The following is a 15,371-nucleotide window of genomic DNA, read 5'->3' on the forward strand; positions in this document are numbered from 1 at the left end:
TATGTGTTCTTTGTCTTTTGTTACATACCATAAAAGCTTTAAAAATATTTAAAAATAAGTATTATTTCTGGAAAAATTTCCATGTTACTCCTCTAAGTAAATAATTTTATGGCTACAGTCAGCGCTTTTTTTTTTTTTTTTTTGAAAATAGGTGCCGGTACTCATTCTTTGGGAAAAGTTGAATAAAACAATACCGCATCCGTATGTCACGTGTCCCTGTTAATAAAGGTGCTGGTACGCAGTACTGGTATATATCGTCCCCCCAAAAAAAGACACTGCATACAGTAATAAATAAAAATAAACATTCTATCAGTTGCAATATAGGTTTGCATGTCCCCTCCCCAGTTGGCATATACTAAATAAATAACACTGCTTTTGTTTTGTATCTGTTCGGCTCATTCAATTTGTTAAGATTGCAGATTACACAATCTGTGATCAAGATAGTATGAATCTTAACACTAGATGTCGCAAAATGTAGATCAAGTGTGCATGCACTCTGTATAACCGGTTTCCAGAGCTGCTTGTTCTGTGCTATTTTAACAGTACGTCTCGTTCTATTCGTTGGTGTAGGCGCCTGTTTTGTCCGTCGTGAAACTCACAAGACATATATGGCATAGCGTTAAATAAAAAGGAATATTTTTTATAATGGCACTGTCAGCTGATATGTTAAGGAAATGTAGTATGTGCTTGTGCAGCACGTATACTAGCTAAACAGTGTAGGATCAAATTAGATTTCTGAATTGAAAGACAAGCTTTTACACAAGGAGAAAGAGAGAAGCCGTGCTGTGAACGATAAGTAAGTGCTTTTAGTTTTACGTACTACGAAAAGATGAAGTTAGATTCAATGGAGACATTTTGATTTTAACTGTTTTTAATATCATTTCATTAGCATTTCGTTTTTTAGCGCAATCAGTTTCTATATCCTTCTAATTGCACACCTGGCACTTTGGGCAGATGTGTACTGCTGCGGTGTCGTTCACGATAAGTGCATTTTTTGTTACCGTAGTTTTGGCTATTGCACGGGCGCAGTATACTACCTACGATTTCCTTGTTGGGTATTTAAACTATTTTTCATTAAGTTTGTGTGTATGTAATCAAATAAATCGAATGCTGTTTTACGTATCTGAACAACATGTTTGTAATGCAGGTCATTATACGATTTTTAGTTGAAAAGAATGTTTATAAAATGTATACATCTTGTGACAGTACATTTTTAATAAAAGCGAGTTGTAAAATTAATGTCTGTGTCCATTTTATATAAACATATGTACAAAAATACATAATCATAGTACCAAATAATGCAATTTATCTATAAATAATCAAAGTAGAATAATAGTATCACTGACCAATGGAGTAACAAGCCTCATGGCGGTAGAAATTAGCATTGCTTTGAAAATGCATATGACAAGGTGCCAAGAGAAAACTGTTCAAAACACTACAGTTATGTGATGTAAATTGGATATTATGTCAATCAACACATAGTCTGTTTGAATAGCAAATTAGCAATTAGAATTGAAGGAGGTACAGGACAATGGTTTGATGTTAAGCAGGTGTGAGATAAGGGTGTACATTATTACTTGTTGTTTATTGATCATCTGTTTGGATCACATTTTGAAGGAAAGTGGCATTAAACCTGATATCAAAATTGGAGATGTTAACCTCAGCATGTTTACTTTATGCAGATGATGTTATACTTCTAAATGATCCAGTAAAAGGCTGCACGATTTTCTGACTAAACTGAATCTGAACTGTAGTAATAAATTTGGTATGAAAATCAGCAATAAAAAGACAAGCAGTCTTTATACAACCTTTCAGCTATCTAGGCACAATTTTTAGTGATTATAGCAAATTAAATATGGAAATAAACAACAGAATTAACAAACCTGGTATGGCACGAAGTCAACTCAATAAATTTATGTGGAATAAGAGAGAAATTAGTCTCAACACACTAAACTAGTAGTATACAAGACAGTATTCAAGTCAGTTTTAACTTATGAATGAGAGAGCTCGGTTAGGAATAAGACACGTGATCAAAAACCGGAGAAAACAGAATTCCAAGAAAGATTAGGAGAGTGAACAGATGGCATCAATGACAGTATCATATCATATAATGTGAGGGTATTAGGAAAGAACTTGACATTGTTAGCATTCAAGATTGTGATAGCAGAGCTAATCTCTGGTTGTATGGTCACTTAAATGGAATGGGAGAAAGAGAAGGTTGGGAAGACAAGTTCTTTTCCAGAAATGCTGCAAAAAGATCCAGATTTCTGTTTTTTAAGGCACTCAGTGCCTTAGAAAACAGAAACATAAGGACTGAAAATATTGAAGTCTTGACAGATAATAAATTAATTTGGTGATAGATAGGAAGTTAGTACTATGTGAAAAGTTACATCATTATTATCATAATATCTTGTACACCCCTGAGGATATGTGTCAGGAATTTGATAAACAACTCCATCATCAGGTCCAGTCATAGTTTCTTTAAAATGCCGAAAGCTAAGGTTATAATGTAATGTGGACTTTCATAACTCAGTTATCTATACCAGAGCTTCTTAAACTGTGGGTCACGTAACCTGAATGTGGGGGTCGTGAAAAATTTGGCAACAGTAAAAGTTTCTGAACACACAGCATCCAAAATTTAATTCAGATTTGAGGCTATTGTTTGTAATTCTTTATGTAAATGGTAAAATTATATGTATACCAAAGAATTGTTTTAAAATTTATTTCTTTATGATTTTTTATTAGTAAATGTTTGATTTGTATATATAATTTTATATAAATTAGGTATACACGACATTTTTACGTGACTTGGGGTCACGTAAAAATTTCTTGGGTGAAAAGGGGTTCACGAATGGAAAAAGTTTAAGAAGCACTGATCTATTCCATACTTTTTTATTTTTAGATTGGTTTCATCCTCTTCTCAGCCTGAAAAATGATCTTAATCAGACATTTTTTGTAATCTTTACTTTCACAAATATATTCCATCCATAAAATTTTCAGTCTTCAAAACATTTAATGTCCTTTTCCATTCAAGATGCTATTTTTTACCTGCTCATCTACAAATACCATATCTGCCTGACTTAAGAGCACTATTCTCATGTTTGTAGTGATATATCATAAACCTTATTACAAATTCTTTATTTTCTCGAGAAGAGGTATTGAGAGTTTTTGAGAGTTTATTTTTCACTTGGTTAGACATTAATAAGTTTAGTTTAATCCTTTATCCAAGTGTGAGCAAACAAAGTTTGCACCTGAAAGTATCTTCAGGACTGGGGTAAGGTAGTGCAACACCAGGCAACTCGTTGCAAAGGTGGAGAAAGATCTTATCACTCCTATCTCGGTATCTCCCATAATGCAAAGCACATCTCCTTGCGGATATGTGTAATGCTATGCATTACAGCAAGGGCCACCATCCATAAAAAGGATTAAACTAAACTTATTAATCCAGAAGAGGCAGTTCATCTAATTGATATGATCCCTCTCGGGCTTACTACTTCCAGCATCTTACAGATGGTCTATTTCTATTTTGTCTTTTCTGCAAGTTACTCCATGGATAATTCCACTGAATTGCATTCAGCATTTCTGCATTTGCTACTATCTGTTAAAACCTGAGCAGCAATTCCCACATTCTTTTCCAACTAATTGCAAACTACTGAACTTCTTTTCCTCTTTCGTTTCATTTGTCTCTATTCTCTGGAACAGCCATCTTAACGAAGTGCTCTCTAACAAGTACAACTTTTTCCATTATTCAAGAAAAATATCAATGTTCCTTCTCTCCTAACCACTGCCTACACACGGCACTAAATGCTATAGGTTCTGCAACTTCGTGTGTTTTAAATTAAAGGTCCCAAAAAATTATATTCTTGTTTAATCTTTTATTCAAGCGTAAGAAAAAGTTTTGCATGTGAAATATCTTCACGACTAGTCTATTTGTGTACAGACAATATACACAACTAGCCTAGTATATATTCTATATATAAGTAGCTTAGTCTTGAAGATATTTCCTGTGCAACCTTTGTTTGCTTACACTTGGATAAAGGATTAAAAAAGAATATACTTTCTTGGCATCTTTAATTTAATTTACAACCAATTGGAAAAAACTTTCAACAACTAGTTCTCGTGTGTGTGTGTGTGGGGGGGTTAAATTGAGATACACATATACAGACACTTAAATAATACAAAAGATAAAATACTAATGAACCCTGTGACAGAATAGATCATAAAATTATTTCTTTCTCTTATATTCTGTTGCTATTTTCCACCTTATTAATATTTGTCAAATTTATTATCTCATGTCTCCTCTTAAAATACTACTTGCGATCATTATTTTTTCCTCTAAGAACCTTTTATGCTGCAGCAAAATTTTTTGTAGGACTTGAGCTAACTCATCACTCTAATAAGGAAACAGCAAGCAACAGACAATATGGTGTTTTAATTTTAATTCCTCTTTACTGTTGCTATTAGGAATTGGGTTAATCCGTTTTCAAGAAGTACATATTAGTCAGTACCTACATAATTTTCAATCTTGGTATTCTTTTATCATCACTGTCCAAGTCATTTTTTCCCATTGCTTTCCTCTTCAAACCTTGTAAATATTTTCAAATTTTGCCATGAAATTCAAGATTTGAAACTTACCATGTTACTAAAATATCTACAAGAATCGTATATTTAGACCCATATGCTGGTTGAAGTTCATGTTAAGATTTAATGGAATTAAAGCAGCATGATTGAACATAGGTTTAATGGTTCCAGTGGTTCATTTGTCACAGAGACATCATCTGTGATACAATATGAGAACTCTGATACTGCACACAAGCAACATAAAAAAATAAGTGGAAGATATTAGACTATAAACCTAAAGTCATTTGGGGGGATCTTGAGGCCGGAAGGTATGGGGTTGAGAGTTGTTTATCAGTGAGTACAGACGTGTTTATCAGCACTCCTTGTAGTATTACAGCAGTGAAGTTAAGTTTTGTTTTTAATGCTTAATTCAGAGTTATTTCCAACATTAAAATTAAATAGTGATTATTTGATGCGTCAACAGCGTGCTCGATCATCAGAGCAGGTAAGACTTTTTATTTTCACCTTCAGAAACATTTTCCAGGTTCTCTCCTGTTCCCCGCCCAGTACAACACTCGGTGGTTGAAGGGACAAGGCAGGTCCTTCCCCCACTTCAAGTCTAGATTATGGATTCACCATATGAAGATCTCTCCTTCAAAGAACTTCTAGCTATCTTTCGGCAAATTGGTAACATCTTGCACACAAAATGGCCAGGAAAGGTAGAAGTTCATCAGATTATGGAGGTCGAGAAAGAAGACCCTCAAACCTCCGAACTTTCTCCTCGCCCTACACATGACAGCGTCATTTCCTTCACTACAACTGACACAGACTCTAATGATTACCAGGAAGTCAGCAGAAAGAAGAGAAAGAAAGAGTCTCTTGCTGCAGAACATGAATTTGCCTCTCAAATGGACACATCAGCACAATCTAGTGCAAGCACTGAGACAAATATACCGATACAGCCCAAAGAGAGGATCCCACCAGTAGTCCTGCGATCTAAGGAAAAATGGTCGTTGCTTGCAGAGACGATGAAGAAAAGTAACATCAAGTTCTCGTCAGCCAAAAACACAGATGACGGAGTACGCATACAGCCTGAAGGAACAACGGACTACCGCCAGCTCACCAGACTTATGGACGATCATAAATTTCCATACCATACTTACCAACTTAAGAGTGAAAAGAACCTCAAGGTAGTGATCAGAGGATTGGTAGAAAACATAACAACAGAAGAAATAGCTACCGACCTCAGATTACAAGGCTTGGAGCTGATCAAGATTTCGCGAATGTATCGAGCAGACAAGCACCCCATGCCTCTGGTCTTAGTAGAGATCAGTAAAGACCAGAGAGAAATTTATGATCTTAAAATAGTCTGCAACTTGGTCATCAAGACCGAGCCACTACGAAGAAAGGCATCGGCTGGTCAATGCCATCGCTGCCAAAAATTTGGGCATGCGCAAATGTTATGCAGAGCAGACTACAAGTGTGTGAAGTGCGGTGGCAACCATCCCTCGCACACTTGCGTCAAGCCAAAGACCACACCTGCTAAATGTGCGAACTGCAGTGGCCCACATCCTGCAAACTACAAGGGTTGCTCTCTCCACCCATCCAACCTTCAAAAGCCTAGACAGGAATTAACCCAGCCCACTCAGAAAAATATTGTGAGATCTGTGCCTGAATTCAAAGCGCGAAAAGTTACACCAGATAAATCCTATGCTTCTGTGGTTTCCTCGAGTAACACTAAGGTACTCCCTGCAACTAGCAGTCCAAATTCTTCAGCAATACTCGCTGCCTCACTTGGGGAGATGCTAATGGCCTTCAGCAAAACAAATCCAAGCCAGGCCGATACCAACAAATTCCATAGGAATACTCAAGTCATCTTCTCCATGATTAATGACTAATCCGGCTTTAACATCAAATTCTATGCAGATAATATTCTGGAACGCAAACGGTCTCAACAGCAAAATTTTGGAATTACAGGAGCTTACAGATCATTTACAAAATGATATTCTCCTCATTAACGAAACACACCTACGTCCCTGCGATAATCCCAAACTCAGAAACTACTCTTTACTTAGAAATGACAGACTTAATGCCAGAGGTGGAGGCACTGCCATCTTTGTCAGAAGAAACATTCGCTATAACGAGACTAAGAAGATTAATACATCTAACCTCGAGGAGACAGGCATAGAAATTCTTACCAACAATGCAGGCAGCTTAAAGATTTATTCTGTATACAACCCCCCTGGCAAACCTCTACTCCCCTCTGATCTCTCTCAGCTACTAGATGCAAATGAAGCAGTAATTGTAGCATGAGACCTCAATTCCAAGCATCCTTTATGGAACAGCAAAAGCTTTAACAACAACGGAATGATCCTCTACAACTTTGCCTTGAAGAGAAATATCGTTATTGCAGGCCCGATTGAGCCAACACATTACGGAGCGACCGGCAGACCTGATGTTTTGGATATTGCTATCTTTAACAATATTTCTCATCAATTCCGACTTCAAGTAGTTGACGAGCTAAGCTCAGATCACAATCCAGTACTCTTAAGTTTAGGGGGAGGAGCCTGAGCTCATTCCCAGCCAATCCCACACAAACTTTGCAAAATTCAAGACTAAAATGAACACTATTATAGACTCAGTACCGACTATTTCCACCCGTGAAGAAATAGACGCGGCAATCAACAATCTTGAATGTAAAATACAGGCTGGCTTATCCACAGCTTGCTCTACTTCTACCCCAGCTCAAGTTAACTTACTTCCTGCAGAAATCCTTGCTCTGATAAGGAACAAAAATAGGCTCAGACACCGCTATCACAACACGCTATCTCCGCAAGACCGTCGAGAACTTAACAGAGCGTCCAACCTAGTCCGTTACGCTTTAAAAGATCACAGAAACCAGCAATGGGAAAGAAAACTCTGTTCTCTCAAAACTGAAGATAATTCTCTGTGGAAGTTGACTAAAGCTCTCCGTACAGATCGCTCTAACATCCAGCCTATTCACGGAGAAAGAGGTCTTGTTTACAGAGATAACGAAAAAGCGGAAGCTCTCGTTCACGCCCTGCAACTTCAGTGCCGTCCTAATTATGCACAAGCGGATCTAGTCTTCATAGAAAAAATACATCGTAGGGTACGCTCTGTGATTCGGCGACCTTGTGGCTGTGAAAATATCTGCCCCACCTCACCTAAAGAGGTCTATTCAATCATTAAGAAGCTTAAAAACAAAAAAGCCTCTGGTCCAGACGAAATTACCAACAAAACAATTAAAGCCCTCCCACACAAAGCTGTCATGCATTTGGTAGCCATTATCAATGCAATTCTGAGAATTAATTATTTCCCCTCAAGATGGAAACAAGCCGATATTTTCCTTATTCTCAAGCCTGGTAAAGCACCTCAGATACCACAAAGCTATAGACCCATCAGTCTTCTATCATGCCTAGGAAAAATAGCAGAAAGAGTCATTCTCAACCGACTAAATGAGGAGGTGAATAAAAATAACATAATTCCGAAAGAACAATTTGGTTTCCGTACTGGACATAGCACTACACAGCAAATTCACAGACTGACTGAGTTCATCACTACAGGCTTGAACTGAAAACAGCACACAGGAGCTATCTTTCTAGATGTTGCAAAAGCTTTCGATACGATCTGGCACAAAGGTCTCATCTACAAATTAATTGCAGCCAACATCCCTCTTTATCTTACCAAAATTATTAACTCTTTTCTACAGGACCGTAAAATTCAGGTTAAGTTGCATGGAATTAGATCCTCACTGAAAAAAATCACTGCTGGTGTCCCTCAAGGCTCGCTGCTCTCACCGCTGCTTTTTAACATCTTTGTTTCTGATGTTCCTAGCACATCACTAACCACTATAGCTAGTTATGTGGATGATATGGCTATTCTTAGCAGATCTCTCAGGCCTAATATAGCTACTCAGCGACTACAAACTGCAGCAACAAATTTAGAGGACTGGTTCAAAAAATGGAGAATATCTGTAAATGCCGATAAAAGCACTGCCATTCTATTCACAAGAAGACATGCATCTCACTTTGGAGAAGTTAAACTTTTTAACACAGCCATCCCATGGAGATCTAGTACCAAATATCTAGGCATTCAACTTGACAACCGTTTAAACTTTAACTCCCACATAGTTTATGCATGCAAAAAAGCAAACTCTGCAATTGTACAACTCTATTCTCTCCTCAATAGAAGAAGTCAAGTCAGCACTGATAACAAACTACGGATCTACAAAACAATTATCAGACCATCGTTAACTTACGGATCGCCAGCCTGGGGTTACACTTCCCCCACTAACATCAAAAAGCTACAAGTTATACAAAACAAGTGCCTCCGTATGATCTTCAACGCTCCGTGGTTTGTAAGAAATACTCTCTTACATCGAGATGCCGATATTCCAGACATTCCCACTTTCCTCCATAACAGTGCCGCTGCTTATTTTGCCAAAGCAGCTGTTCATCCAAATCAACTCATTAGAGAGTCATCTAATTATGACGAACACGATAGGTGGAAACATAAGTGCCCGAAAGCTGCTTTGCTTATCGATCCTGGTACCACCGTACAACCCTAAATAGGGTGAGCCAGGTGCTCGCTAACATTTCATACACGACCATTTCAAACAGATTAAGGGATCGAAGTCCACGGGACTGTAATCCATCAAGCCATATCAGGTTATCATTTGGGGGCACCCTTGGTGGATGCTGGTAAGCAGCCTTTGCTATTGGATGAGAGGTCTCAGAATTGTTTCTGAAATCTTGGGAAGTTTCACATAACCATATTAGATTTGGTTGTTTTTTAAATATGTTGCTGATTCCAATAAAAGTCTGTCATGTTTGTGTGTGTTGCATTGAAACAGTTTTTCTCCATTTGATTCTGTGCAAGTTGTCTAGGGCATGGTCAGCTAGATTTATCAACCTTAATTGTGACAGCAGATGGGATATCTGCAAGAAAACATACAGGATTCACTCATTTATAACATTTAAAAAACAAGCCTAACAATTTAATTATGAAATAATTAAAAAAAAATCTTGTAAAATTGACACTGAAGACTAATGGCTACAGAAATTATAATGGGTTACTCCAAGTCATATTTAAGAGATCTTTCCTTTGACACTCTTTTATGCAAGGTTAGATGGAAGAAAACAACAACAATACTACTACATTGCTTTAACTAAGCTTTGAAGTAGAAAATTTTTTTTGCTTGGTTACAAAGTATATTATACTTATCAAGAAATTAAATTGTTTAATCCTTGACCCAAGTATGTGTCACGAACAAACATTTGTGCTTAAAGTATCATCATGAGTAGGCTGCTTGTATAGAGAGGCTGTTAACTTCAGTTGCCTCAGTGCAAAGCACATCTCCTTTCAGATATGTCTGTTGCTATGCATTAATGGAAAGTCACTGTCTGTGCGGTTAGCCTAGTGGCTCTGCGCTTTGCAACCATATGCCTGGGGAAGGAGTGTCCTGGGTTCGATTCCCATCGCCGACGTGAGAAGCTTAAGGATCTTCCTCAGCCATAGCCAAGTTAGCCAGTCTTGGGTGTGGACAGCAGGGTTTTTCCCCCCCAGTTTATCTGGGGTTTTTCATCCCGCAAGCAGGCAAACCAGCCCCATGAACACACAGATCTACAGCCATAAATACTTACCCCCCCCATGAGGGGGCTCAACTCGCCCCCAATAGGGATAGGGGAGAAAAGGGAGGAAACTCCATATGAATAAATAAATGGAAAGTCACTATCCAGAGTCTTTTTGACCTTTATAGAGGTTTCATCAGCGAGAGCCAGATCCAGAAAGATACTGAGGTTGAATTAATGCAGGAGTCATATATTTTCCATGTACAAGTAGCAAAAAAAGGTGTCTGACCTTATTAAAATCTGGATCAGAGATAGTTATAGAAAGTTTTTTTTCACTTGGTTAGAAAGTAGATTATACTTGTTGGAACTTTTTACATTTGGTTATACTATAAATTAAAGCTACCAAGAAATTATATAATTGGTTTAATCCTTTATCTTATGGGAATAAAAAGGCGTTAGCTGATTTTTTTTTTTTTTTTTTTTCCTCAGTAAGATCTACCAAATGCCCCTCTACAGCTGCAATCACTTCTTGATTCGAAGAAAAACGCTGACCAGCGAGGAAGAGTTTTAGTTTTGGAAAGAGAAGTCAGAGGGAGCCAAATCTGGGAAATAGGGTGGATGTTCCAACAATTCATAGTGCAGATTCCTTCATTTTCCCATTGCCAAAACACCTTTGTGGGCAGGTGCATTGTCCTGATGAAAGATGATTTTTTTTCTTCTACAAACCGGGTCTTTTCTCATGAATTTTTTCGTCTAGTCTGGTTAAAAGATTGTAATAATATTCCCCGGTTATTATTTTCCCCCTTTTCAAGATAATTAATAAACAAAATGTGTTTAGCATCCCAAAACACCGATGCCATGAACTTTGCTACTGATGGAACAGACTTTGTCTTTGGTGCTGAACAGCCGGCTTCTATCCACTGTTTTGACTGCTGTTTGGATTCTGGTGTGTAATGGTGAATACAAGTCTCATCCATAGTAATAAATCGATGCACAAAATCAGTTTTATTCTTGTTAAAATGCTCCAAGCACTGTTCAGAAATTTTCATGAGAATGCATTTTTGATCTGCTGTGAACAAGTGCCGCACCCATCTTGCTCAAAGCTTTTTCATTTGCAATTCTTCATGCAAAATATATCCTACACGTTCTTTTGAAATGCCTATAGTCTCAGAAATTTCATACAATTTGACTCGCTGATCATCCAATATGATATCGTACACTTGATCAATGATTTCTGGTGTTGTTACACTTTTTGGGATGTCCTTCATGTGGATCATCTTCAAGGCCGGTATGGCCATGTTTAAACTCGGCAGCCCATTTCTTAATTGTCGAAAACGAAAGAGAGAATTGCCCATTAACTTTTATAAACTTCGAATGAATTTCTTTTGGCATTAAACCTTCTTTTACAAAGAATTTTATAACTGCATGATACTCAATTTTATCCATTTCAAGGGATACAGACAACACTTTTGCTTCAGACAGCTGTATAAAACAAACTACTTGATAGAATGACTTACAATTTCACATGGATGCTTATGACAGATGTTCCAATTTAGAAAAAAAATCTTGCCAATAGTGTTGCCATCTAAGGTTGAGGCCGAGAACTTTTCAGACCACCCTTGTAGTTAGGGAAATAATTTTTCATTTATATGCATTTCACAATTGATTGTACAGTACATAACTTGTAAATTCTTCTCCTGTTTCTATTGTGATGTCATAGCGTATCAATCACTGTATTTCCCCTTTTCTTCTTATTTTCAATTTTTTTCTTGAAATGAGCTCTTCAGTCAAGTGGGTTGAACTTATTGGTATAAAAATATTTTAAGCCACTAAATATTCTCAAAACCTTGCTTTGTTAATCTGTTGTTTCCGAAATCTGTTTAAGAGACCATAATCACCTGAGACCACTACTCATATATTCCTGAATGCCAACAATGATAATTTTCTTCCTAATATCTTTTGTTAGGGGTGCTTAAGGGTCAAAGCTGTATAACTGAGAGGAGACCTCCACATAGCCTTTAAAGGAATGCGGAGAACCGACCAGGGCTTCTGACCTAATGTCCAATCCTCACCTTCTCGTGGTGCACCCTGTTGGGTATCTACTTTGATACTGAACGAACGAGGATGGGCTGGCAATTTGGGATTTAGCCGACCAAATTGTATTCTTATTGGTTAAACCAAAATAAAAAATGATGGTACAACATGACAAAATTTCATGCCGGCTGGGGCGTCGCCCGGTTAAACAAGGCCCCCGTTGTTTTCGCCAGGGAACCAGGGCGAACAGCGAAAAGTCAGCTACTGGAACAAATCTGAAAACAAACCCCAACTCAACATCACCAGAGTTAAAGATCGGTACTATCAACGTAAGAAGCCTGAATGGCAAAGAAATGGAACTAGCTGAGGAATTAGATAAGTACCAGATCGACATAATAGGGGTGACTGAAACAAAAAAGACCAAAACTGGTGAGATCTTTCTGAGCAATAAATACAAAATGTTATATTCAGGCAATAACAATCAAGGAAAAGAAGGAGTAGCCATAGTATTCAACACAAAATATGAGGCTAATCTTCTTGAATGGCAGTCAGTCTCAAGTAGAGTAATGTGGGCAAATATGAGAATGGGGAACTGGACAATGAGACTTATTTGTGCCTATGGTCCCACAGAAGGTTCTACTAAGGTAGAAGTGGAGGAATTTTTTGAGGCTTTAGAAAAAGCAACTGACACAATGAAAAAGGAAAAGTTGGTCCTTGTTGGGGATCTAAATAGTAGAGTAGGAAATGATTGTGAGACATACAAAAATATGTTGGGAAAATTTGGAGAAAAGAGCAAAGCTAATAATAATGGCAAATATCTGTTGGATTTCTGCTCAGGACATGGACTGGTTATTACTAACACCATGTTCCAACATAAAAATGTGCACAAATTCACATGGAGAGAAGAGGCTAGGAATAAGAAAAGTCTCATTGGCTATATTATTGTTGATAGTGATGTTTTCTCCCTGGTGCAGGACACCAGAGTGTACAGAGGATTTGAAATTGGAAGTGATCACTATTTAGTCTTGAGCAGGATAAAATTGAATTTCATATTGAAAAGAATAACATGTAAGAAAGTTTTAAAGCGAATAAAAGTTGAGCAGCTCTCAGATGTAAACTGTAGACTAAAATACAGAAATATTATTGAAAAGAAAATGAAAGAGTTTGAGAACAGGAATCAAACCTTGGAGATTCAGTGGCAAACTCTGAAGGTAACATTGATTGATTCTGCCAGAGAGGCATGTGGTGAGGTTGTGTGCAAAGATAAAAAAATCAGAACTCCCTGGTGGACACAGGAAGTTAAAGAGGCAGTGAAGGAAAAGAAGAAAGCATATCAAAAGTTCCTGGCAAATAAGTCAGCTTTTACTCTTACAGAATACAGAGACAAATGTAAGAAAGCTAAACAGTGTGTAAAACTAGCTAAACAAAAGTCATGGGAGAACTTTGGCAAGAATATAGAAAATAAATATCAAGAAGGTGGCAAAATATTCTGGAGGTTGTTGAAGAAGCTTAGGAATGGAGGAAAGAGTGCTGTAAAAGGAATTAGAGATGATAAAGGTGAAATGAAAACAGGAGAAAAAGATATCCTTGAAGTATGGAGTAATTACTTTGAAAAACTGCTAAATGAAACAAGCAGTGATGACAGCACAGTGATAAAAAACACTGACCAGGCATGCAGGCAGGAATACATATCCATACTTGAAGTAGAAAAAGCCATCAAAGGCTTGAAATGTGGAAAGGCAGCAGGAGTAGATGATATTCGACCAGAAATGCTGAAGTATGGTGGTATAAGAGTCTTACAGTGGCTGCACTGCATAGTTCAGAAAGCCTGGACAGAGGGACAAATTCCCGATGATTGGAGTAGAGCTCTCATAGTACCCATATATAAAAAGGGAAATAAAACTGAATGTGAGAATTACAGAGGTATTTCCCTACTGAGTGTTCCTGGCAAGATCTATGCAAGTATACTTGAGAAACGGTTGAGAAGAATTGTGGAAGAAAAGCTTGGTGAAGAACAAGCTGGATTCAGGCCAAGTAGAGGCTGTCAGGATCAGATCTTCACTTTACGACAAATAGTCGAGAAAGCATGGGAATATAACAAAGATCTGTATTTAAGTTTTGTCGATTTGGAAAAGGCATATGACAAGGTGCCAAGAGAGAAGCTATTCAATACGCTGCAGTTATATGGTGTCAATGGGGCATTATATCAAGCAATACTTAGTCTTTATTTGAGTTGTGAGTCAGCAGTTAGAATTGAAAGAAGTACAGGAAGATGGTTTAATGTTAAATCTGGTGTGAGACAAGGATGTACATTATCCCCTCTGTTATTCATTATCTATATGGATCACATTATGAAGGAAAGTGGTATTAAACCTGATATCAGAATTGGAGATGTTAATGTCAGCTCTTTGCTTTATGCGGATGATGTTATACTTCTAAATAAATCCGCTACAAGTCTGCAAGATTCTCTGACTAAATTGAATAGCTGTTGTAATAGATATGGTATGAAGGTCAGCAATAAAAAGACAAAGACAATGAAAATAGGCAGAATCATTGAAAATGTCAACTGTGTTATGAATGGAGAACCTGTGGAACAAGTAAAACATTTCAGCTACTTAGGCACAATTTTTACTGAAGATGGTAAACTAAATATAGAAATAGACAACAGAATCAGCAAAGCTGGTATCGTGGGAAGTCAATTGAATAAATTCATATGGAATAAGAAAGAAATTAGTCGGAACACTAAATTAGCTGTATACAAGACTGTTTTCAAACCAATTTTAACTTATGGATCTGAGAGCTGGGTCAGAAGTAAAACACTTGACCAAAGATTAGAGACCACAGATATGAGAGTCCTGAGAAAGATTAGAGGCGTGAACAGATGGCATCAATGGCAATATCATATTAAAAATGAGGATATTAGGAAAGAACTTGACATTGTCAGCATCCAGGAATGCATTAGCAGAGCTAATCTCAGATGGTATGGTCACTTAAATAGAATGGAAGAGGAAAGATTAGCAAAACAAGTGTTCTCTGCCAGGTTGGCAGGAAAACGACCCAGAGGAAGACCAAGATATAGGTGGATTGATACAGTACAAAGTGCCTTAGACGATAGAAATATAAGATCTGATAATGTTGGAGTCTTGACAAGTAACAGACTGATTTGGAGGAAAATTGTAGATAGGA

The 15,371-nt window shown here is 37.4% G+C and overlaps 1 protein-coding gene across 1 annotated transcript in view; it reads left to right on the forward strand.

The window, feature by feature from the left end:
* The first annotated feature begins 456 nt into the window (after nucleotides 1-456).
* Nucleotides 457-15,371, forward strand: part of peo (ubiquitin E2 variant domain-containing protein pendolino) — a 129,197-nt gene continuing 114,282 nt past the window's right edge. Inside the window, exon 1 of the mRNA XM_090392079.1 lies at nucleotides 457-796. The gene's annotated coding sequence lies outside the window, so the exon portion shown is untranslated. The remainder of the gene's footprint in view (nucleotides 797-15,371) is intronic.

The sequence above is a fragment of the Typopeltis vanoorti genome, chromosome 1 (genome assembly GCF_054136105.1).
Source record: "Typopeltis vanoorti isolate ZY-2024b chromosome 1, IOZ_Tvanoo_1.0, whole genome shotgun sequence".
Classification (NCBI taxonomy): domain Eukaryota; kingdom Metazoa; phylum Arthropoda; class Arachnida; order Uropygi; family Thelyphonidae; genus Typopeltis; species Typopeltis vanoorti.